Below are 25207 nucleotides of genomic sequence, written 5' to 3'. Positions count from 1 at the left end.
ATGTCTTGTACTTCTGGTTTCTTTATTTGCTTTTTCTTACTTATATCTATGGGAAAATTCTAAAACTCAAATATTTTACAAGATTAGCTGCTATTCAGTGGAAGAGAAATTTTTGAATATGATCTAATGCTTAAGCCATATTTAAGTGAGTATTACATAGTTATGTTTCTGATTATATGCTGTTTTCTGAGTTTTTTCGTCTTTAAAATTTTGTTTTCTCCTTTTTTTCTTTTGATGGTTAATATTTACTAAGTGTAGCATTTGTGACTATCTTAAGAATGTCTGCTTATATCCAAGTAATACGCTCATTCAGTTCTGGTGTTTCTAACCATCATGACTGTCTTTGGCCTGTGAATATTTCTTCCATAGGAAGATATGAAAATGGTATCGTGTCTGGTCTTTGAAACTAATAGCAATGATTTTCAATTCCAGCTGACCTCTAGAACCAGCCAGTCAGTCCCTACCCTACACTAAAGAGACTCTGATTTCACCAGTCTGTCTGGAGCAGGATTGGGGCACCTGTATTTTTAAAACCCATTCTATTATGTATCCAAGGTTGACAGTCACTGCCTTAGAAGAACAAGGCTGTTTTTATAGAATAAAGTGTGAAGTGAAGTGACAGTCGCTCAGTCATGTCCGACTCTTTGTGACTCCATGGACTGTAGCCCGCCAGGCTCCTCTGTCCATGGAATTCTCCAGGCCAGATACTAGAATGGGCAGCTGTTCCCTTCTGCAGGGGAGCTTCCCAACCCAGGGATCGAATCTAGGTCTCCTGCATTGCAGGCGAATTCTTCACTGACTGAGTCACCAGGGAAGCCCAAGAATAAAGTATATTTGCTACCAAAGATCAGAGTTAGACCTATGATATGGGCTGGTCCAGCATTGGCCCTTACATTCTATGGAGGTTATTTGATAGGCTTTTCTGCTTTAACCTTGATGTTTTGCAAAGGAAACAGCACAGTGTACATTATAGATAAGAAAACAGATTTTGAAAGTTGAAGAACTTAATGTGGATTTTTTTCCTGTTGAACCTTAGGATTCACAGATACACATGATATTTTTATAGAAAGAATTGGACTTTCCTACTTTCAAAAAACTGAGTCACTCATAAAGGGAAAAAAAGGAAAAGCAACTCTCCCCTCAGGAGTTAACAGCATTTCTTTCATCTTGAGACTTCATTCCATTACCCCCACCCTACTAAACAAGAAAGATGGTGCTTGGAGTTTTATCCAGCTTTTCAGCCCTAACCTCACCCTGCACTATGGAGCAACTTGGATTCAGTGATTCTAATGCTTGTCAGGAAGGTCCCTGATCTTTCATAAGAGGAGAAAGCATGTTTAGTTGCAGTTTTTTCTTATGCAAAGTCGTGCTCGCTGTATAAGCTTGATATGAGACCAAGAATAGCAAATCATAGTTTTGTAAGATTTCTAAGACCTAAAACCATATAGAGACATAGTGGGGATATGACCATTATTTTGAGGGAAATATTTTATCCTCTTTATATGCTATTCACTCTTTACACAGTATGGAGTACTGTCTTACTGCCATTTTATTTCTTGTTTTGGTGAGGGATAAAGAATGAACAGCAGCTTGAAAGGGGTCAGAATGGTATAGTTCTTTAGGAATAGAAAGGGTCTGCTGCTGCTAAGTCGCTTCAGTCGTGTCTGACTCTGTGCGACCCCGTAGACGGCAGCCCACCAGGCTCCCCCGTCCCTGGGATTCTCCAGGCAAGAACACTGGAGTGAGTGGGTTGCCATTTCCTTCTCCAGCGCATGAAAGTGAAAAGTGAAAGTGAAGTCGCTCAGTCGTATCAGACTCTCAGCGACCCCATGGACTGCAGCCCACCAGGGTCCTCCGTCCATAGGATTTTCCAGGCAAGAGTACTGGAGAGAAAGGGTCTAGGGATCAGAAACTGTTACAACTCTGGAGCTCCCACTTTCCAAGTTATGATCATGGGTCAAGAAACTTAACCTCTTGGAACCTCATGGTCTTCATCTATAAAAGTCTTAGCCTGCCTGTTTCATAAGATTATTGTGTTAATCAGATTAGATACTGTGTATCAAACACTTTGACATTCATAAAATTTGATAGAGGTAAAGATACTGTGTTATTACAAACGTGGATTTCCAAACACACTCCTGAGAAAGGTGGAACAGGATCTTTCTTAAAAACAAGTCCTTTGCTCACTTTATTTCAGGGCTTTGAATTAAAACTTTTATTGGCTTTAACCTGTCCTCCTTTGGAATCCAAGAATCATATAGGATTAGATTTTAGCTGATTGAGTTACAATATGAGGTGTTTATGATCTCTAAAACAAAGATATTGTTTTAAATCAAATTATTAAGAAAGAATGGACTTCCCTGGTAGCTCAGTGGTAAAGAATCCACTTGCCAATTTAGGAGATGCAAGTTTGATCCCTGGGTCGGGAAGATCCCCTGGAGAAGGAAATGGCAACCCACTGCGGTATTCTTGTCTGGAGAATTCCATGGACAGAGAAGCCTGGTGGGATACTGGGTCACAGAAGAGTTGGATACAACTTAGCGACTAAGCAACAACAACAATTAAGAAAGAATACAGATAATAGGAACCCCTATGAGTCCTGTTTCACTTCTCTGTCATAGACTTTTAGGAATTGCAATACTGCCATTCCTATATCCTTTGCCAAGATTCTGGTCTACTCTCTGGTCTTTTCTGTTTAAAAAAAATTTTTTAATCATCAAAGAGCTTTGGAGTTTCTTATTTAAATGAAGATCTCTCATCTGCTCTCATCTTCACAGAATTCTGCAGGTTATAAACCTCTGAAAATGTTTTCTAAGTGTACTTTGGAACCTTAAAGGTGTGGCTCAATTTCCCAGCCATCGCTGGGAAGTCCCTTTGGCTTTTAACAAAGCACTCAGATCGCCTTTCTTTGTCCTTTGAGAAAATAGAGCTGCTATTTTCTACAATGCTTGAAGTTTTTATTTGGAATCAGTATTTATTTCAGTGTTCTGAAACTTAAAAAAAGAAAAGAAGTAAAGACGTTGTCCCAGCTGTTTTGTAGAGGGAATATTATGCAGTGAACACTAAAAAAACCAAAATTCACAGACAGTCCGTAAGTCATTTATAAAAGCCTTCAGGGTAAATGGGTTATATACCTGTCACAGCTCTTTGAAACATGTTAAATCACAAACAATTCAGTAGGAACTCTATGGAGATTTTCAGTCATGAGACCACACATGTGATGAAAGTGTTTTGAAAGCTATAAAATGGCACATAGATATACTATGATCCATTTACTTCTTTTATCGCTGTGACTGCTAAGGAAAAACTTTTCTCGGTTTCATGTTGAGAACAGAGTGATGTTCTGAACATTAGCTTTTGATGACCTAATGTTCCCTTTCTTGATTTCTAAGCTTTTATTATTTGAGTATCTTGAAGGGCACCATTGGCTGGCTTTTTGTTCTCAAACGTTCACTGAACACGTTTTCTAAACACCTATATGCCAGATATTTCTTGGTGCTAGAATCTGGAGGTCAATCAGCAAAGCCCACATGACCTCACTTTCAGAATGTCTGAAGTCTAGAGAGGGAGACAAACATTTAACAAAGAGCAGTACAGTCATTATTTAATGATTGTTGTGCTGTGTACTGCAAAGGGAAAATAAAGTTTTTAAGGAGAGTTATTAACTCAGGGGGCATAATATCCTCTGGGCAGTAGGTTGGTGGTTAGGGGACTTCTTCCTGATAAAGTGATATTTAATCTAAGATGAAAGTCTGATGAGCTTCAACGTGGGGATCATGATGTATAACTTCCCCTGTCTGTGTGACTTTTTGCATGAAATGGAAGCATCTTTTTTTTTTTTTTTTTCCTTCTCCTTTATGTCAGAGTTTCAAAGTGCCTTGATCAATCCGAAGACTTAATTTGAGAAAATTGTCAGAGAAAGCCTGCTTTTTTACACAGAAAGGTTAAAGTCTGTAGAGTAGCCGAGTAACCTACCTAAGGTTGGTCAAGGGTTCATTCATCTGCAGATGTGAGTGCCTGCCATGAGCCAGGAACTGCACTTATTAGTAAAGCCAGTTATGACAGTAGTTGATTTATTAATAAGAATAATTTCATTACTGATACTCTGCTTCTCAAGCCATTTTACTGGTCACCTGGATTATCCCTCTTGAAGTGAGACTCTTACCATGTATCGAAAAGTGAAAGTGAAAGTTGCTCAGTCATGTCTGACTCTTTGCTATCTCAAGGACTATACAGTCCATGGAATTCTTCAGGCCAAAATACTGGAGTTTGTAGCCTTTTTCTTCTCCAGGGGCTCTTCCCAACCCAGGAATCGATCCCAGGTCTCCCGCATTGTAGGCGGATTTTTTACCAATTGAGCGACAAGGGAAGCCCAAGAGTACTGGACTGGGTAGCCTATCCCTTCTCCAGGGGAATCTTCCTGACCCAGGAATCGAACCAGGGTCTCCTGCATTGCAGGTGGTTTCTTACCAACTGAGCTTATCAAGGAAGCTGATTGCATGATCAGGAGGCCTTATTCCATCTGTCAGATAAGCAGTAGTGATACTGTGTACTGTGTCCTTCTGGTTCTGGATTTGTGTGATGGTTTTAAACTAAACCTGGAGTCCGTCTTGTGGGCTTCGAGTCCAGAAGGTGGGTAACAGCTTGATCCAGAGAGTCCTCAGATTGATTCTCAGGTACGTTTTTTTTCAAATAAGAGATGATAAAGAGTCCAGCTGCTATCGTGGGGGTGGTCTTTGTAACTTTTTTATAACCTTAATTCTCACAGTGAAAAAGGATGCCCCTCACCCCCGCCAAGCTAAATAACAAATGGCCCAAGAGGTTCCTATTAGTTACTGATATTATTAACAGTCAGTGGTGAAATATTCATTTTCTGTGCTTTTTTGATGAGCAATCTAACCCTAGAGTTTAGTAAAAATAACTAAAGCTTGAGATTCATGTTATACTTTGCATTTTTTTTTATCATGATACTTAATTGTGTGGTTTTACTGTAACAAACTTCAAATCTTAAAGGAAATGTCAGATTTTACTCGTGTATGGTTCTTTCAGTATGTGCTGCTTGAACATCTTACCTTATGGAAAACCCAGAGCATTTGTATTTTCTTCACCTTCCCCAGCTGCTCTCTTTTGTGCTACCTGCATCTTAAAGATGCTACCACGTATTTCTTGCAGTTTTTAAAATTAGTTTTTTATAACAGTTCCTACCAAGTGTAAAGGAGGAGGCTATTTTTCTTCTAACTAGAGGGGTAGTTAGTTGCTGGATCAGCTTACTTGGGTTGTTCCTTATAAATCTGTTCATGGATATGCCCTGTGCACTGTGGCTTTTTTACTTGATAAGCTAACACGAACATTTTATCTGCCTTTGAAAGCTAGTATGTTGAGAGTTAGAAGAGTGGAAATATACCTCATGTAAGTTGTTGAAACCAACACAATCTTAGATATAATAAAAGAACAAGGTGGGTCAAAGGTATAGCTTACCTCAGCCTTGACATTATGCAACTAGTTTAGAATGTTTTTGACATATCACTTCCCACTGCCTCCTCACCCTTCACCCTTCATCACCTGGTAAACTTTGCCTTTTATAGATCTTATTTTAAAATTACTTTAACGTCTTCTCCTTTAACATGAAATCTTATGGGGTATCTTGTAAGTTGGGAGTTACTTTTTTAGTTATACCAGATTTGGGGAGCCTTTCTCACAGAGAAAGCTAATGATTTATAGTATCTAAAGAAACTTCCAGGGCAGAGGATGTGATTTATTGGCTATGACCATGTGGTGACTGGATGTAGTAGCGCACCTTGCACTGTGACTCATTGACAAGGATAGAAGGCAGGATTGTGACACTGGGGACAGAAGATTCCCGAGCATGGGAGAAATGACTCTTGTCAGGTAAGGGATGACAATGGAATTAGTGAAGAGCTCCTAGAACCAGGTGGGAAAGTACTGTGAAACCCTCCACTAGCCCTCCAGAACAGCGTGTGGTGCCTTTCCGTCCATGTTAACAAATGCTCCTTTCATCTCGAGGGATATTGCCCAGATGTGGTAATTAACCAGGGGAGAAAGGTTGATGTAGAGGGCTTCCCTCTTGGCTCAGTGTTGAAGAATCCGCCTGCCAAAGCAGGAGACACAGGTTCAATCCCTGGTCTGGGAAGATCCCACGTGCCGTGGAGCAGCTAAGCCCAAGCACCACAACTGTGGAGCCTCTGCTCTAGAGCCTGGGAGCCTCAGCTACCGATAACCATGTGCTGTAGAGCCCATGCTCTGCAACAAGAGAAGTCACTCACTGCACACCGCAACTAGAGAGTTGTCCCTGCTCACTGCAACTAGAGAAAGCCCCTGTGCGACAATGAAGACCCAGCACAGCCACCAAAAAAAAAAAAGTTGATGTATATATTCACTGTTCAGCCTTTTGGCCCCAGAATGTGTCTCTTTCTGTGATTACTGGTAATTAATTTCTATTCCATTGCTGTAGAACTCCCTCTGCAGTTCTTCCTAAATTAAGGTTGTCTTTAGCATTGTGTCTAATACACAGAAGGAGTAGATCTGGGTATAGTATTTCACTAATTGAGTTGCCTTTATAGAAAGGAATCGAGATATAAAACTCTTAGATTCCCAAGTAATGTAGCTGCTAATTGGTGAAATTTCTGGTCTGTGTTGTATTAAGACTGGTTATCATGGGTGGTTTATAGAAATCTTTGTGTTTTGTAGGTATCAAGTGCTGGATTTTATTCAGAGTTCTAAAATAGTTACACTCTACTGGGCCTTAACGTGCCTCTCATGCACATTCTAAGTTCATTCCATAATGCTAATTAATCAGGATGTGAATAAGAATAATAGGAAAAAAAGGATTTTGTGGTCAAATAAGTTTGGGGAATGCTTGATTAAAAGAATTTCCTTCAAGACTCCAAAGCCTTTAAGATGCTTTTGTGCATTGTGATTCTCCAAAGGAGAGTATTTAGTTATTTCCTAAACTTGTTTGAAAATCTCTTTGGGGAAGAACTGATACTTTACAGAACCCACTTTGGAAAATGCTTCTATTGTCTCAATCCCCGTTCCTTACAGAGGAGGCTGAGAGATGATGGATCCAGCAATGTGGGTACAGATTTCATGGCATCCAGGGATCTAGGAAGTACTCAAACTCCCTACCTGAAGTGGACCTACAGGATGTTTCTGTGCATAAAATCAGGAACGGGCGAGACCTCTGAAAAGAATCTGCATTATTCCAGCAGTGAAAAGAGGAAGGAACAGCTCTTTTTAAAAACACACAATGGTTGCTTGGCCATCAGAGCCTCTCTTTGAAGCAAATAAGACCCCATGTGTGGGGTATTGATTCAGAAAAGTGGGGGGAAGGAAAGGAAGAGAGGAAGGGATAATATAGGCAGAAAGGACACAGCAGTGGTGTGGACAGGAAAAGCACATAGACTCTGAAACCTTGGTTCAGCACAGCTCTCAGTGCTTATTGAACACCTTGGCCTTGGTGGTACTGGGCAATGCTGACAGCTAATCACTTGAATTCTTTAAATGATGTGAATATTCTTTAATACAGCAAGCTCTTGCTCGTGTATGACATTGGGCATAGTCCACATTTAGCATCAAACCCTTATTTTAGATAATCACTTGAGCCTTCTTCCACATCAGACTTTTCACCATACTTGGTAAGTATTACAGATCTTGAGGTGTTGGCCTTTCCCCACTATTTGGTGCTTGTGAGCATGGGCTCACTGTGGAAGAGAGATGGGAGAATAGACTGAGCCACGGAATTGATCACCAAATGCTAAGACTCACTATAAAATGAATGCATTTGCCAAGTGTGGAGTTGAAACAGCTGCTTGTTTATTAATCTCATAATTAAGTTGTTCAGTTAGTGCCAATAGAATGCTTAGTTTAATGAAGATATAAAAGCCTCTTGACATGTGTATATAAAGTAGGCTACAAAATAATATTAACAATGAAATAGTTTGACACAGATAAAATAAACATGCTTAAGAAATTCAGAGTAAGGGAAAAGAGCCTTTGCTTAAATTCTGGCTTTTCTACCCTTTAAGCCTCAATCTCTTTTTAAGTGAGGGTGATCAAATACAGGTCAGAGAGTTCTGGAAACAATGAAAAGTGATAGCGTGAAAGCAGCGAAAACAGTTCTGTCAAGGCTCATTTATAAAGTTGCTCAGAGAGTTCTGTAAAGGAGAAGTCATTTCTTTTGATCAAGTTTAAACAGTATCTGAAGAGGAAATTTGAGTTAACATTTAGAGAGCAGAGTAGGCAGCAGGAAACCATTGGGAAAGGCCAGAGTTGATTATGTCCTTGAGACGTTGAAGGAAGGCCCTCTTTCCTTAGGAGGAGTTTTCTGGTAATGGGGGCGGTGAGAATGTTGGGGGGAACTTGGTGCTCATAGTGTTGTAAGCGGAAAGGATGGGGTGGAATCTGGGGGACCAGGCCAGTGAGAAGCATGGCATTTGGCCAATTGGATGTGAAGTCCCTTGGTCAGTAAGTCTACTTTTGTCTGCAGCAGTGAAGAATAGATTGTGCCCCTTAACATATGCTAGTTAATGGCAGAGGGGGCCCTACTAGGTATAAGGACCAGCTGTGTGTTCTGTGCTCAGTCATGCCTCTTTGTGACCCCATGAACTTCAGGCTGCCAGGCTTCTCTGTCCATGGAATTCCCAAACAAGAATACTGGAGTGGGTTGCCATTTCCTTCTCCAGGGGATCTTCCCAACCCAGAGATCAAACCTGTGTCTCCTGCTTGGCAGGTGGATTCTTTACCACTGTGCCCGCCCTGGGAAGCCCTATATAGTATGAAGATGCTATAGCAAGGACCAGACAGCTAAGTAAAAACTTTGGTAATTCAGGATTAACGTTTGATGTTTCCTAAAGTAAACAAAAATTACTTAACCATGTAAGCAAGATAGTTCAATAAACAGCATAATTATATACCCATGTGCACAGAGATAAATATTTCTTCAGTTACATTTCCACCGTTAAGTAGTGTTTGTTAATTAGCGCCCATTTGAACAAATCGTTGGGAGAGAAAAATGTGTTGGCTTTATTCCTCTGAAGTATCATTATGTATGGGTTATCAGCTCTATTTCAAATATGCAGTCTATATAAATTGTTGACAGATGAAAGAAAGAAAGTCCATAAGTGGAGAGAATGTAAATGCATGGGAGTTAGCAGTTGTGCTGGTGAGGAGAGCTCTTTGATCCTGCAGTGAGCCAGTGCCTGGTGAATTGTCATTGAGAAAACAGTGAGAATTTCTTTTTACTGTTTCTCTCTTAAAGCATCAAGCTTCTAGCAATAGAGACTTTCATTCTTTTGTATCATGACCAGCCTGATATTTTAATCACTTGAGCTTTTTGATTTTTATTTCTTTTGAGGCTTTTTTTTTTTAAAGGAAAATTAGTGTCACATATTATAAGATTCTTTAAAAATAGTGAAAATCTTTATGCACACTTCTCATAGGCTAGAGTAAATACACCAGTTTAATTATTTCTTCTCTTCTTTATTTGATCTTAAAAAAAAGTTTAATTATCTTCTAATTGAAAACGGTCTTGATAAGGACCATGCCCAGGTAGCTCAACTGGCAGAGCATCAGACTTTTAATATGAAGGCCCAGAGTTCAAGTCCCTGTCCAGGTGCCAAAATAAATTGGTGGGGGGAGACTTTCCTGCTGGTCCAGTTGTTGTCACCACATTCCCACTGCAGATCCACTGTAGGGGGTGAGGTTTCCATCCCTTGTCCGGGAACTAGGATCCTTCATGTTGTGCAAAGGAGCTCCACCACCTCCCCTGACCCCCCAAAAAGACCAAGTCATTGTTACTTAAAATTGGAAGCAAAACCGAGAATAAATTTAATATGATTGCATCACACAATTGATTTCCAGATGCCTTGACTTGCTTGCTTTTAACTTTCCCCTTGACAGACACCCAAGGGTCTCACATGCTTCAAGTGCCTTTCAGTTGCCTCATTTATTTGTGATTCTTGGAATCTCACTGCTACCAAGCCGCAAACCCACTCCACCCATCAGGTTACTCTCTGTCACCCTGAGGATTATTTTAGCCTCCACCATGACACAGAAGCCAGTAAAGCCACATGAAGTACTAAATCGGAGCCCTAAATGAACTAAATCCTGGGTGTATTCAGAGCATCCCTCTTACAAAATCAGAAAATAAATATGGCTCATGAGGTGTGGTTACACTGTGTCTTAAAAAGCCTCAGCAAAAACAGAAAAAAGCCTCAATTTTTTTCTTGGAATAAGTTCTTACCGTATTACTTAAAGCACCCATAAATAATATAGGTGAAGTTAGAATGTCATGCGATATTGTCTATAATAGGAATGGTATTGCTCAGCCAAAATATGGAATTAACATGTTTTACCTTTGTGAACTGTGTCCCCATTGCAGTAGTAAATTGTTTGGTGTTACTGTTCGGGTTAATTATTGTGTTTTTGTCTATACCTATCTACTGAAAAGTTGTGTTGACCTTAAGCAGGTTTGCAAAATGAACTCAGTAATATCTGCTGCTACCTTTCACAGAGCGATTTCTTGATTAAGAAATGAGATAACCTGTGCGAAAGCACTTGAGAGGTAAAAGTGCTGTATAAAGGCGAGGGCTCAGCACTCTGGCCTGTTAACTTTTAACTTCTTTTCTCATCATGAAAATGTCTGCTACATGCTGTTTAAATTGGTACACTCTTCTAAACCCCCTAAACTCAGAATAAATGTATTGCCATTTATAGGTGGCTTGTGCTTTGTTTCCTCACATTTATTTTCTCATGCCACAGCTTAAACTGGAAGGAAAAAATGTGTAAGTTTTACATTCACTTTTTGTCCTTAATTTAGTCATCTTTTTGGTAAATGCTTATTTCTGCAGAAATCTCATGTAACAGTTCAACAAGTGACTAATGCAGATTGGGCTTGCATAGTCTCTGAGTCACTTTATTATGAAACACTTAAAGTTGAACATCGATTGGTAACAATGAGGAAATAATATGAGACAATTTATACTTTCTGATCTGATGGTTTTAGTGACTAACTCATCAGGCAACACCAAAGAAGGAAATTAATGAAAATTCACAAGCCAGATGAAATTAGTCTAAAAGTCAAGTCTCAGTACAGCACAGGCACCTGTACTACTTTCTCCCCCTTTCTCAGCAGTTGGCATTTCGTTGATAAGAGTGTTGGGCTGGGAAGTAAAGATCTGACTTCTCATCCTTGTTCTGCCAGGCTGTGACCTTGGACAAGTCATGGAAACTTCTGTGCTTCAGCTTCCTCGTTTCTAAAATGGGAGTTATCACAATATTTGCCCTACATACTTCACTGGGCAATTGTGGATAAAATGAGTTTATAAATAAGGATGTGTTATTATAAATAGGAATATGTTTTGGCCCTCCCTCCCCCCAAAAAGTGAAAGGTGGTATATAGTTACTGTATCCTGACTGTCCCCATCTGACATCTCATATCTGAATGGCCACAGGCCCTAAGAGTGAAAGAGACTTCCTGAATCTGCCTCAGAGGATCAGAAGGGAGTCTCTGTTAGCTGTTGGAGCTTGAAAGAGACAAGACACATTCCCAGTGTTTGGATTTCTGAATCGACTCATGAAATACAGTTTCCCATAGAACATTCAGTGGCTAGGTTTCCAGGCTAGCCAGTTTTTTTTTAAATGATTTAATCATAAACGGTTCTTTGTAATTCAATTTCCATAAAACAGTAACAAAATCCATTTGTGCTCTTGGTGTCAGTTTGGTGTTTCAGATGTTCTGGAGAACTTAGCCTAGTGGATGAAAGCAAATTAACTTCTCTTCTGACTTCCCCAGTTATTTGATATTTGTCTACAGGCTGTTGATGGTTTACTTAAACCAGATTTAGAAATAATCAGTTTCTTTTCTTCAGTCCCCTGGCACTTTGACTAAAAGAGTCTGAAGCCAACTTATTTTGCCCCAGGCAATGGGTGAGGAGCCCTCTGGAATCCCTGCCCTCTTTAATGATCACAGAAACCTTCCAAGTTAGGTAAGGTGGATGTGATGGACTCTGAGCCTCTGCAAGGTTAAGGGGCATGCTCAGGTTGCATGCTCAGTCTCAAGAGTTGAGACTTGAACCTTGGTTTTTTGATGTGTCATTCAGGGCTCTTTTCATGATGTCTCTGTGCCTCAGGACAGATGTAGTTCATTGAATTAAGTTTCATTTGGGAGTAGGAGTGTTTTTATCTAATCTTGGTTATAAAATATGCTTATGATCTTACACATCTTACTGTAAGTTTCCTAAATGTAAAATTTTAGTCTAAATGAATAGTGACTCTTCACACTGCCTTGACATGCACAGGGAAGGATTCTGTTAGTATTAAAGAACTGCTTGAGGAATATTATTATATGGAACTGTTATATTAAAAAGATGGGATACTCAGTCTTTCCATAGTAACAGTAAGCCTAGTTAACATTTCTGTAGTGCTTGCTGCCAGGCAGTACTCTTAAGTGGTGTTGGTTAATTCAGGTTGAGAAACATTTTCCTTCTTGCCAGCTTGCTGCTGCTGCTGCTGCTAAGTTGCTTCAGTCGTGTCCGACTCTGCGCGACCCCATAGATGGCAGCCCACCAGCCTCCGCTGTCCCTGGGATTCTCCAGGCAAGAACACTGGAGTGGGTTGCCATTTCCTTCTCCAATGCATGAAAGTGAAAAGTGAAAGGGAAGTCGCTCAGTCGTGTCCGACTCTTCGCGACCCCATGGACTGCAGCCTACCAGGCTCCTCCGTCCATGGGATTTTCCAGGCAAGAGTACTGGAGTGAGATGCCATCGCTTTCTCCGTCTTGCCAGCTTAGACTACAGATTTGCTCATGATCAGTTTTTAGAAGCAGTGAGGGGGAAGTCTCTGCATGGAAGAAGGCAGAGAAATGGTCAATAAGTGGCATTTCAGGGAACATGTAAAGGGTATCTCTCTGGGGTAGTGGAAAGAATACCAGTTGGAATCAGGAGTTACAGATTCATCCTTGCTCTTCCACTGCCTAACTGTGACATTGGTCCTCTGACGTATCCTCTAAAATCTTCAGTTTTCTTATTTGTAAGAAAGAGGATAATGATACTTCATGGGGCTTTTGCACAGATTAAGTGCAGTAATGTAGGTAAAGCACTTAATTTCATGCCCTCACAGGATGTGAGGCTTCATGAGAGAATGTTAATTGCTTCTTTTTTTTTTTTTTTATTAAAAAAAAAAAAAATTTGGCCACATCATACAGCATCCAGGATCTTAGTTCTTCCCCCACCCCCCCGCCCCTGATTTGGGGAAATAAGAACCTCTGTCCTGGAAGTGGAAGCGTAGAGTCTCAACCACTGGCACACCCAGAAGTCCCAATTGCTTCTTTTAATCTCCATGCACAAGGTGGTTGAGAAATTAAATTGGAGAATGGACTATTAAACCTAGTTTATAATTTTGTTTAAAATATCATACAATTTAAAGATGGTATTTTCCATTGACTGCTGCCTTCTTGAGTGCTTCAGAGTAAACATACAGGGAATCAAGGAAAACAGACTATGGCTGGAGAATCTGGATTTTACAGGGTGGCCATAGGTGAATAGGTGGATACATGATAAATGGCTTAATGGTATCCTCTGTTATGAAATTGTATTGTATGCTTTACAATATGAAATTGTAAGTTGTATGAAATTGTATGCTTTCAGACTTGGTAGCCACCTTGTAGTTTTAGCTTTATCACCTGTTCGGTGTTTGGTTCAAGGAAGTTACTTAATCTCTCTGGGCAGTGAGAATCAAATTATATAAGTTATTGTAAAAAGTGCTCTGTATGCTATGAATCACCTAACTGATTTTTGTTTTGTTTATTTGCTTGTGGTACAGTGGCTTTCGATTAGATTAAATTAGAAGTCATTGTCATGTGCTCATAAAATTTTTCTCATAAGTGACAAAATGTAAGGTGAAAGTCAGTTTGATAGCTGTAATAATAGGAAGTCATTTCAAACAACAGGAAGCTGTATGAATTACAGAGAAAGCAAGAACAGAGAATTTGATAGGCTTCTAGGTGAGATTGAATGGACCAACCTAAGCAGAAGGAGCTTAATGAACCACTGGATTGTTCGTAATTCCACGGTCTTTATTGTGTTGGATAAGATACAAATGAGAGAAACAGCCAGCTGGTATCCTTGAATTACCCTTATTCTGTGCTATAGACACATGCCATGATATAAAGACAAGGGACCTGAAATCAGACTTACTGTCTATCAGAATGTTAGACGATAACTTATGGATTTTTTTAAAAATGTAGTATTCACAAAATAGATATTTTGCTTCTTTTTCAGACCCTATAGTCACATAAACTAGGTTTTCCGATGGATGCTTGGCAAGAACAGAGGAAAGAACAATGAGCGTGTCTCTTTCTGTTTGGTTAAGACGGAAATGGTAAATTTGTTCCTTTGGTTATTCAGATCTTCAAGCTCATGGTGGGTGACTGGAGGACCCAGGAAAGACATGGGACATGAGCAGGAAGTCCTCACCATCCTTACATCAGCAACCATGTAGTGGCTGGGGGCACTCTCCAATGGCCTAGGTGGTGAAGGCTGGTCTTTCTGGTCTCGAATGTTCCATGATACTGAGCATTGTCCCTGTGTCCTCCCGGGTCTTTTCCTTTCATCAGGAGAGAAAGCACCACATGTGTATGTCCCGCCCCCTAGCATCTCCCCTTCACACGCACTCACACATACAGACTGGAGCAAGAAATAACTTCTTTTCATTGTTCAGATTCTAAAGCAGGATAAGCTTCTGTATCACCAACCACTGCTGAGTTGAATGGAAAAGTTTATCTAAATGAGTATAAGAAAATCAAGTTCCCCATTAGTTAGGACTTTCTTTGGAGCCTTGATTTTGTTGGATATAACACAAAATAATGAGGCTTCCTGGAGAAGGCAATGGCACCCCACTCCAGCACTCTTGCCTGGAAAATCCCATGGACGGAGGAGCCTGGTGGGCCGCAGTCCATGGGGTCGCTAAGAGTTGGACACAACTGAGCGACTTCACTTTGACTTTTCACTTTCATGCATTGGAGAAGGAAATGGCAACCCACTCAGTGTTCTTGCCTGGAGAATCCCAGGGATGGGGGAGCCTGGTGGGCTGCCGTCTATGGTGTCGCACAGAGTTGGACATGACTGAAGCAACATAGCAGCAATGAGGCTTCCCAGGTGGCTCAGCAGTAAAGAATTCGCCTGCCAATTCAGAAGACAAAGGTTTGATCCTTGGGTTGGATAGATCCCCTGGAGGAGAAAATGGCAACCTGCTCCAGTATTCTTGCTTGGGAAATCCCATGGACAGAGGAGCCTAGCAGGTTACAGCTTATGGAGTTGCAAAAAATCTGAGACGACTTAGCGACTAACAACAATAACAACAAAAAAATAAGCAGATAGGGAAGGGACTATAATATAGGCTTCGTGCATTGAGAACTTCATCAAGAGAATTCCTAAAGCAAGGAGGCTTTGAACGAAATTATGCTAGAAGGATGGAAATAGTTTAGATATGAAAAAAAAAAATCAGTGGTATTTGTTTTTGTAAAGCACTGTATTTTTTTCCATTAGAAAAGCAAGCAAGTTGGATACAGTTTTCCCAGTTCCACCTGCCCCTGTGTCCTTGAGGAGGTGAGAGCATTAATCCTGGACAGGAAAGTCTATGCCATCTGGGAAACTTCTTGATAACTATCATTTTGTCAGTGTCAAAACTAACCTGAAAGTAAGTTAGGGTGTCCAAAGGTCTCCTTAATCATGTAGTTAGAATGTTTCATTTGATAAACATTACCTGGGTTATCGTGTTAAAAACGGTTGGAAAAAATTTTGAAATCACTGGTCGATAGAATTGGTTTCTACAGAACATTTATTTATTTGAGGACTGCTCCTGAGTTTAAGCTGCCCTTCTTAACGTAACATCTGTTATCACCAACTTATGACGACTGTGGTAAATATCTTACTGACACAGTTTTTTGTGTAATTATTAAGATATGCTTGTTCGTGCACACTCAGTCACTTCATTCGTGTCTGACTCTCTTTGACCCTGTGGACTGTAGCCCACCAGGGTCCTTTGTCCATGGGATTCTCCAGGCAACAATATTGGAGTGGGTTGCCATCCTTCCTCCAGGGGATCTCCTGACCTGGGACTCCAACTTGTGACTCCTGCACCTCCTGCATTCAGACAGGTTCTTTACCCACTGAGCCATCTGGGAAGCCCAAGATATGCTTAAAAGGTTCCTTTGACAGGTTCTGGGGAATTTCTGCATTATAAACTGCGTTTAAATGGGGAGAAAGGGAACATAACTGCAGCTATGAAATTAAAAGACACTTACTCCTTGGAAGGAAAGTTATGACCAACCTAGATAGCATATTCAAAAGCAGAGACATTACTTTGCCAACAAAGATCTGTCTAGTCAAGGCTATGGTTTTTCCAGTGGTCATGTATGGATGTGAGAGTTGGACTGTGAAGAAAGCTGAGCGCTGAAGAATTGATGCTTTTGAACTGTGGTGTTGGAGAAGACTCTTGAGAGTCCCTTGGACTGCAAGGAGATCCAATCAGTCCATTCTGAAGGAGACCAGCCCTGGGTGTTCTTTGGAAGGAACGATGCTAAAGCTGAAACTCCAGTACTTTGGCCACCTCATGCGAAGAGTTGACTCATTGGAAAAGACTGATGCTGGGAGGGATTGGGGGCAGGAGGAGAAGGGGACGCCAGAAGATGAGATGGCTGGATGGCATCACTGACTCGATGGACATGCGTTTGAGTGAACTCCGGGAGTTGGTGATGGACAGGGAGGCCTGGCGTGCTGCGATTCATGGGGTCGCAAAGAGTCGGACACAACTGAGTGAACTGAACTGAACTGAACTGACGGGAACATTGGGAGAGGGGAGGAAGAAAAGGACAAAGTCTGTAGTTTTTTTTTTTTTTTTTTTATCTCTCCATTGCGAATTTTCAAAATGCACAGTGTGCTCCCAGGCCATTGGTTCCGTGTGGTTTCGAGCTTTCAGCCCCCTTTCTCCTTGTTGCCTTGGCCTGTCTGACATCCCGTGAAATGTGGGGCACTGAGAATAGAGCACCTTTCTCAGTGCCTTGTATGTCTGACAGTGCACTAAGTACTTGGTCTGCATCACCGTGTAGCCTCACAAAAACTGTGTACAGTGGGAACTTTAACGTTCTTACATAGATGAGGATGCTGAGGTCAGAAGAATTGCAGAAATGGCCCGAGATTCCACACCTGGTGAAAAATTCAGAGGACATTGTTCTCTTCTTTGACTTTGACTTTGCTACTGTGGAGGACTCCCTCCTCCCTGAATTGTTATGTGCTCTTAAATTTCATGACAACACGTCTGACGTTTCTTCTTGCTTTCAGCCACGCCTCCATAGTCTCCTGGTAGACCCAGCTTTACCTCTCCAGCCATGAAATCTTGGTGTTCCTACCTGTTCTTAGACTCTCTCCTTTGCACTCTCTTCCTGAGCTTTCAACTTAAATTACTGTCTTTGTGCTGTGTGTATGCACTCATTTGGGTCCGATTCTTCATGACCCCATGGACTGCAGCCCGCCAAACTCCTCTGTTCCTGGGTTTTTCCAGGCAAGAATACTGGAGTGGGTTGGCATTTCCTCCTCCAGGGGATCTTCCCAACCTGGGGATGAAATCCATGGCTCTCTCATCTCCTGCTTTGGCAAGCAGGTCCTTTACCACTGCGCCACCTGGGAAGCCCATCTCTGTGCTGCCGACTTCCATTTCCATTATTTCCTTATTTCCATTCCAGATCACATGTCTGAGAATCACACATGTCATCTGTTTGATCTTTCTGCTTCAGTGTACCCCTTAAATTTGGCATGGCCCATAGAGTTTTCCCCTTGATTTTCTTCGGAGATTCTGTAACTTAGGAAATGGCAACATCCTACACCCAGTGGCCCACATCAGAAACCTGATTATCATCCTCATTCCTCCTACTTCCTCATAGCGCTCATTCCATCACTAGCATTTACTGACTCTCAAATGATTTTCATCGCCATTTTCATAATCTCTAGTCTCCCATGGAGAGTTTGCTACAGAGAGTTTTGTTCTTTTCTAACGTGCTTTCTGGCCTTGCCAGGTGGCTCAGTGGTAAAGAACCGCCTGCCAGTGAAGGAGACACGGGTTTGGTCCCTTTGTTGGGAAGATGCCCTAGTGAAGGAAATGGCAACCCACTCCAGTATTCTTGCCTGGGAAATCCCACAGACAGAGGGGCCTGGCAGGCTACAGTCCATGGGGTCACAAAGGCAGACTCGACTTGGTGACTAAACAACACAACAAATATTGCTTCCTATCTAGTAGCTTGAGAACTCTGTCTAAATTGCAGATTTGATTATTTTACCTGCCTTTTTCAGTTATTCCTGATTACCCTCAGGATTAAATTCATATACCCCTGCTTAACTTGGTAGCCTCATTTTTTACCATTCTTTTATGCTAGTTCCAGGAATATTCTCTTGCTTCTGGGCTGAATACACATTATTCTTTCTGGTAGAGGTGCTCTTCTCTCCCTTTCAGATCACTGTCGCCTTCCTGCCCTTCATAAACTTAGTCTGGCTCCTTCACGGCCCTCCCTGACATCACCCAGCCTCTGTCCGCCAGATGTATCTTGTGTTCTCATAACACCACACACTTAGTCATCTTTCATAGCGTTTATAGCTATAACCCTGTCTTTTCTCCAAAACCATGTCTCAGACGTACAACTGTCTCCTTTTCGTTCCCACTTCAATTCATTCCCATAGGCATTTCACATTTAACTTTCTAAAACTAAACTCTTGTTTTTTTGTTTGTTTTTTCCTCCAAACCAGCTGTTCCTCCCAGCTTCCCCTTCTCAGGAAATGGCATCTGTACCATTTCATCTAGTCAGGCCAAACCCAAAGTTGTCCTCAGTTCATTAATGTTCCACAGCCCGCATCTGCAGGGTTCATCAATAAACCCTGTTTCTCTACCTTCAGAATGCTGTTAGAATCTGACCGCCTGTTGCTACTTCTGCTGCCACCCTGGTCTGGGCCAGGGTCTCCTGGGCCAGCGGACGCCTACTGACTGGTCTGCTGCTAAGCGGTCTCCTGCTGCAGCCCTTCCTCCCCTAAAATCCGATCTCATCACAGTAGCCCGAGTGATCCTCTAAAAAAGCAAACCAGATCTTCTCAGTCCTCTGCTCAGTCCTTCCCATCTCTCTCAGAGCAGGGGCTAAAGGCCGCGCATTGGCCTCCCTGGTCTGCCCCACCCCACAACTCCATCTTCACTTCTGATTCTGTCTCCTTCTACTCCCTCCCTGCCCTTTTAAATTTTCATCAGGTCTCTGTTCAGATGTCATCTTTTCAGTGAGGCCTTCCATAACCATCCATCATAGAGGAGCTCACCCACCCTCTTTAATTGTTCTCCATAGCACTTATTACCATCCGGCTAATTATATCTTTTCTGACTGTTCTTCTTAACTAGAATGGGGAGTCCATGAGGGGAGAGTCTTGGTCTCTTTTGTTTCCACTGTATTCCCAGCATTTATGCAGTGCAAGGCCCCTAGTGGACACTCAGTAAATCTGTAGGGAAATGAAACTGAAGTTGTCATGGATTTAGTAGTTTTGCAGACCTGGCAATCGCACATCCCGTACTGATGAGCATTTTGAGTGCTCGTAGTTATACCACTCCTTGGCCTCAACTTCCCAATCTGTAATATAGGGATGTGCTTACTTCTCAGGTTGTTTATTTGTTTAGGAAGATTAAATAAAATAGCTCTGTGAAGTGCTTAGCTCAATACGTTGCCCATAATAAGCTGTAAATTGAGAGAAATTGTTGCAACTGATACTCTGCTGATTCTTGTCAGAAGACATCATTTAATTGCATGTCCACCAGGTTTTAAATTCAAGTGTATCTTAAACTTGCTTTTGTGACAGTAATGATAATGTGCTTGCCAGAGTTGAGGGGAAGGGATGAAGGAGGGGGATCGGGTGAAAGTACTCAAAAAGTACAAACTTTTAGATGTGAGATGAAGAAGTTCTGGGGATGTAATGTAAAATAATAACAATGGTGACAGTACTGGTTAATAATAATAGTGCTTACTGAGTGCCAGGAATTCTTCTGTGAGTCAGTGCTTTTCAGTAGAACTTTCTGCAGTAAAGGAAGTATTCTGTATAAGCACTGTAGAAAGAGCCACTAGCTACCTGTGGGTTTTGAGCTCTTGAAATGTGACAGTGTGACTGAAGAACTATTAGGTTGGTATAGAAGTAATTGTGGTTTTTGCACTGTTGAAATTTGCCATTTGATATTGGAATATATTCTGAATAAATGTAGTTATGTTATATATCATTTTAACACACATTTCTCATTTTATGTTTTTTTTTTTGTGAATGACTTATTACTTGCTGCTTATTTTATATTTATTTTAGACTACGAAATGATGTTAGACAAAAAGCATATTGGAACAATTTTCTTATTTAGTTCAAAATGGGTGGGAAAGCAGCGGAGACAACTCGCAACATCAACAGCATGTTTGGCCCAGAAACAGCTAACGAACATACAGTGCGGGGGTGGTTCAAGAAGTTTTGCAAAGGAGATGGAGCCTTGAAAAAGAGGAGCATAGTGGCCGGCCATCAGAAGGTAAAAACAACCATTGTGAGCTGTCATCGAAGCTGATCCTCTTACAACTACATGGAATTTGCTGAAGAACTCAGTGTTGACCATTCTACAGTCTTTTGGCCTTTGGAGCACATTGGAAAGGTGAAAAAGCTCAATAAATGGTACCTCATGAACTGACTGGAAATTTAAAAAAAAAATCTCGTTTTGTAGTGTCTTCTCTTATTCTATGCAACAACAATGAACCATTCTCATTCAGATTGTGATGTATGATGAAAGTGGACCAGTGATGACCAGCTCAGTGGTTGAACCAAGAAGAAGCTCCAAAGCACTTCCCAAAGCTAAACTTGCACCAAAAAAGGTCATGGCCACTGTTTGGTGGTATGTGGCTGGTCTGAATCCTAATGAAACCAGTACATCTGAGAAGGATGCTTAGCAAATCAGTGACATATACTGAAAACTGCAATGCCTGCAGCTGGCATTGGTCAACAGAATAGGGCATTGGCCCTATTCTCCACAACAATGCCCGACTGCATGTTGCACAACCAATTCTTCAAAAATTGAATGAATCGTGCTATGAAGTTTTGCCTCATCCGCCATGTTCACTGACCTCTCACCAACTGGCTACTACTTCTTCAAGCATCTCAACAACTTTTTGCAGGGAAAACACTTCTGCAACCAGCACGATGCAGAAAATGCTTTCCAAGAGTTTGTCAAATCCCGAAGCAGAGATTTTTTTGCTACAGGAATAGACAAACTTATTGGCAAAAATGTGTTGACTATAATGGTTCATATTTTGATTAATAAAGATGTGTTTGAGCCTAGTTACAATGATTTAAAATTCACAGTCCAAAACTGTAATTACCTTTGCACCAACCTCATAAATTTTTAATTGTATTTAATTTTAAATACTTTAGATTTGAATAACCACATGTAGCTGGTGGCTACTGTATTTGAATTCCAAAGCCCTACAATCTTTAAATGCATTAATTCATTTAGTATTCATGACAATGCAGAGACTTTTGTAGAGTTAGAGATGAAGAGATCAGGTTTCTCAGAGGTTGCCTAAGACTTCACAGCTTGTCTGAAGCAGAGCTGGGATTTAAATGTTAAATCCTTGGGTAATCTGGCTGCAGGGGCTCTGCTGGCACCTCCTTTGTGTCAGTCTCAATAACTGAAGTCCCACAGGCCAGGGGTCAAGCTGACATGTCTGTGTTCTTCTTGCATGGAAACTGAGAATGTGAATTTCTGTTCCTGTCCCAGTGAGGTATCACTCATAAAGTGGAAAATTCCCCAAAGGAAAGGTTCCTAGATTCTCAACCACTAAGCTCGGCCACTCAGCCTTTGTATGCACTTCCTTTCCAGACTTAAACTTGCTAACAGTGCAACAATAGGAAATTGCTCCATTCTAACATGTTGCAGCTCTCTGATAAAAGTGAAAATATGCTCTGTCTTTCCCCCATACAACATCTTAAGTGTCTGTTTCCAAATCTAGGATATTTGGGACACACTTACTCCTTTACGTGCCTCCTGTTCCATTATGGTCCTTTGTAACTAGTGAGCCACCAGCTTGCTAAGCTACTAAGTCGCTTCAGTCCGACTCTTGGCGACGCCATGGACTGCAGCCTACCAGGCTCCTCCGTCCATGGGATTTTCCAGGCAAGAGTACTGGAGTGGGGTGCCATCGCTTTCTCCAGAGCAGGAGCAGGAAAAGAAAGGAAGAAATTATTTAGAAACATAAATGTGTACATGTCAGACCAAGGAAGAAATATTGGATACTTAGCTTTTGTTATTGATTCTGAACCCATAGTTGGTATTTTAACTCCCTTCTCTAGTACCTGTTGTATATTCTCTTTGCCCTCAATAGACTCTCAAATGATGTAGGTTTTTACCTGACTACAACAGCAGTTATTGGGGTATATGTGTTCTTAGTGATCCTGTTTGTATGGAGTTGCTTTTGACTCTCATTATCTTTAGATAATGATGTGGCAAACCTAGGAGGTAGTCCAGGTTCCAGACACATACCTCCTTTTCCTCACTCTGTAGCAGTAATCCTGTTTACCTTTGGTAATTAAGGTTCATTGCCCCAACCAAATCTGTAACCTCAATTTTTGTCTGTCTGGTCAGTGTCATGAGAAGCTCAAAATTGCTAGGTTGCTGTTTGAAGTGAAGTGAAGTCACTCAGTCGTGTCCGACTCTTTGCGACCCCATGGACAGTAGCCTACCAGGCTCCATCCATGAGATTTTCCAGGCAAGAATACTGGAGTGGGTTGCCATTTCCTTCTCTAGAGGATCTTCCCAACCCAGGGATCAAACCCGGGTCTCCTGCATTGCAGGCAGACGCTTTACCGTCTGAGCCACCAGGGAAGCCCGTTTAAGCTCCCAAAATCACTGAAGGCATTGTTGAGTCTCTGGGTGAAATCAGTCTTCTCTTGGATACTAAGACTGTTAGACCTGCAGAGCTCGAGTTGCAATCATGGCAGAAAAAAAAATGCAAGTTGGTCGTTAGGTGTAAGTGAGGGAGGGCAAGATTCACAGCTAATTCAGCTTTTGTCCCTTGGTTGGTTTTCTGGCTATTGGAGAAACACTCTCATGTATTATTCATTGGTTACCCTCATGCTGGGTGACATTAACCTCATGGGTATTTTTTCCCCAGCGGCACTGGAACTGGATCTTCAGCAGATGATCTAGCATTTTTAGGAGATCATCTTTCTGGATAATGGGGTACTTGGGAAGCCCAGTATATCCCATTAGTGTCAACCCATTTCTGTCCTTTTTTTATTCTGAAATCTTGAGTGAGATACTGTAGTGATAAATAAGGCATTGAATAATTCTGTAGATTTTGACAGGCTTAGTGGATAGGAATGCAATTTTATTAAAATCAGAATTAACGTCTTTTCGTATGAGAACTAACAAATGGCCACTGAAGGTGAAGGATATCTGCCTGAAATCAGGTATGTTTTCATAAAGTTAAGATGAGTTATGAAAGTTCATTTTGAGTTGGCACTTGGAGGCACATGCAAAGCAAAATTAAGTTGAAAGGAGATCTGAATGAGTTGCAGTCGTTTGTCACTGACTCAGTATGACCTTGGGCAAGATGCTTAATCACTGTGAACTGCCCATTTCTCACATCTGTCAAATTGGGATAATGATACTTGTGTATAGAAGGCTTTGAACCACTCAGATGAAAGGTTTTGTGCAATTGCAACGTGTCTGTTAATAACAACAGTAAAAATCTTCCTCTCACTCTCCTCTCAGCCTGACCTGTGTTTAAATCGAGCAGTACATAAAAAGATTGCCTGTGAAATGATGTTCTCGGCATTTATGTTGTTGCATGCTCTCCTAGCATCTAATACATTTCCTTCACAGCACTTCTCACAGCTGATGATAGTGTATTTGACTCTTTGAATAGTACTGTTTTCCTCCACCAAACCCCAAACCCCAAGAGACCAACAGGGACTAGGATAGTCTGTTTACTAAGGAATCTCCAATGCCTAGCACAGTGCCTGCATGCAGTAGGCATTTGGTAAATATTTATTGAATGGGTGAATAAATAGAAGAGGTAAATAATGGTTATTTCTATAAGTTCTGCCTAAGAAACAAAGAAAAGGAAAATAGAGAAGAAAATAAAGCAAACAACAACAAAGCCCAGAAGGCAAATCAGCAGTTTGGTTCCTTTACCCGTCTCCCGCCACTCCCCCACCATATTGGAATTCTGTAACAAATGTGTCATTCCTTTGGTCATAGTCTTATAGTGGGATTGGTGCCATGAGGAATGATCGGAGTAATTTTCAACAGCAGAAATGTTTAGTAACAGATGTACACAAGATGAGGTTGCCTCATTCAACTGCTATCTGTGGGACAACTCTATTCCAATAGGACGTGTCCATTAGAACTAGACCAGTGGCAGTTTCCCACAGGTTTAAATTTATTCATTTTCAAAAATTTTCTGAAAGGCTTGAAGAGGGAAAGATGTTTCCATGTCCAATAATGGTGTATTACAACACCTGGGCAAACTGAGACGTCCATTCAGTGTGTCATAATGTTCAACAAGGAAGTGTTCCTTCCCTATTAAGTGTTTCTGTCAAGAGTCAAACTAAATAATGGCACTAGGAAACTCACTCAACTGCAAATAATTGAGTCCAACAGAGTTCAGTGCAGATTGTGCAATTGACAACAGAAACTGGCCTGAGATGAAGGGTATAATCCATGCTGGTCATCATTCGTGTATGTGACATATGTGTTTTTGTCCTTTTTTTTTTTTTTTTTTAAAGGTCATGGATAGTATAGTAAAGTCTCTAGAAAATATTATGTGTCTCCATTGCAATTAGGTTGTAGTCAGTGAAAGCGTAGTGATTTGTAGCCTGGATGTGCCTTTCAGTGAAAACTTCTGCAAGCTTTTTTGCTATATATAGGTGGAGACAGTGTTGGCCTATATAAATTTACCCAGTGCATGACCAGTTGGGTTGGTGGTGTGTCATAAGTTTGGGCCAACCTCCATAAATGTCTCAGCAATTATGCTAAATGCATTATGCTGCCTGGTATCCAGTTGGGACTCTGTAAATATTGTTGAATGAATGTTCTAGGACCAGTTGAGACAATTCTCTCTGGATTCCCAGCATGAAAGTAG

The 25207-nt window shown here is 41.1% G+C and overlaps 1 protein-coding gene across 5 annotated transcripts in view; it reads left to right on the top strand.

Moving 5' to 3' along the window:
• Positions 1–25207, top strand: part of NSMCE2 (NSE2 (MMS21) homolog, SMC5-SMC6 complex SUMO ligase) — a 237702-nt gene that overhangs the window by 47862 nt on the left and 164633 nt on the right. The window lies entirely within an intron of this gene.

This window comes from Bos indicus, chromosome 14 (assembly GCF_029378745.1).
Source record: "Bos indicus isolate NIAB-ARS_2022 breed Sahiwal x Tharparkar chromosome 14, NIAB-ARS_B.indTharparkar_mat_pri_1.0, whole genome shotgun sequence".
Classification (NCBI taxonomy): domain Eukaryota; kingdom Metazoa; phylum Chordata; class Mammalia; order Artiodactyla; family Bovidae; genus Bos; species Bos indicus.
The sequence above is the reverse complement of the archived record's forward strand: the minus strand, read 5'-3'. Positions and strand labels throughout refer to the sequence as shown.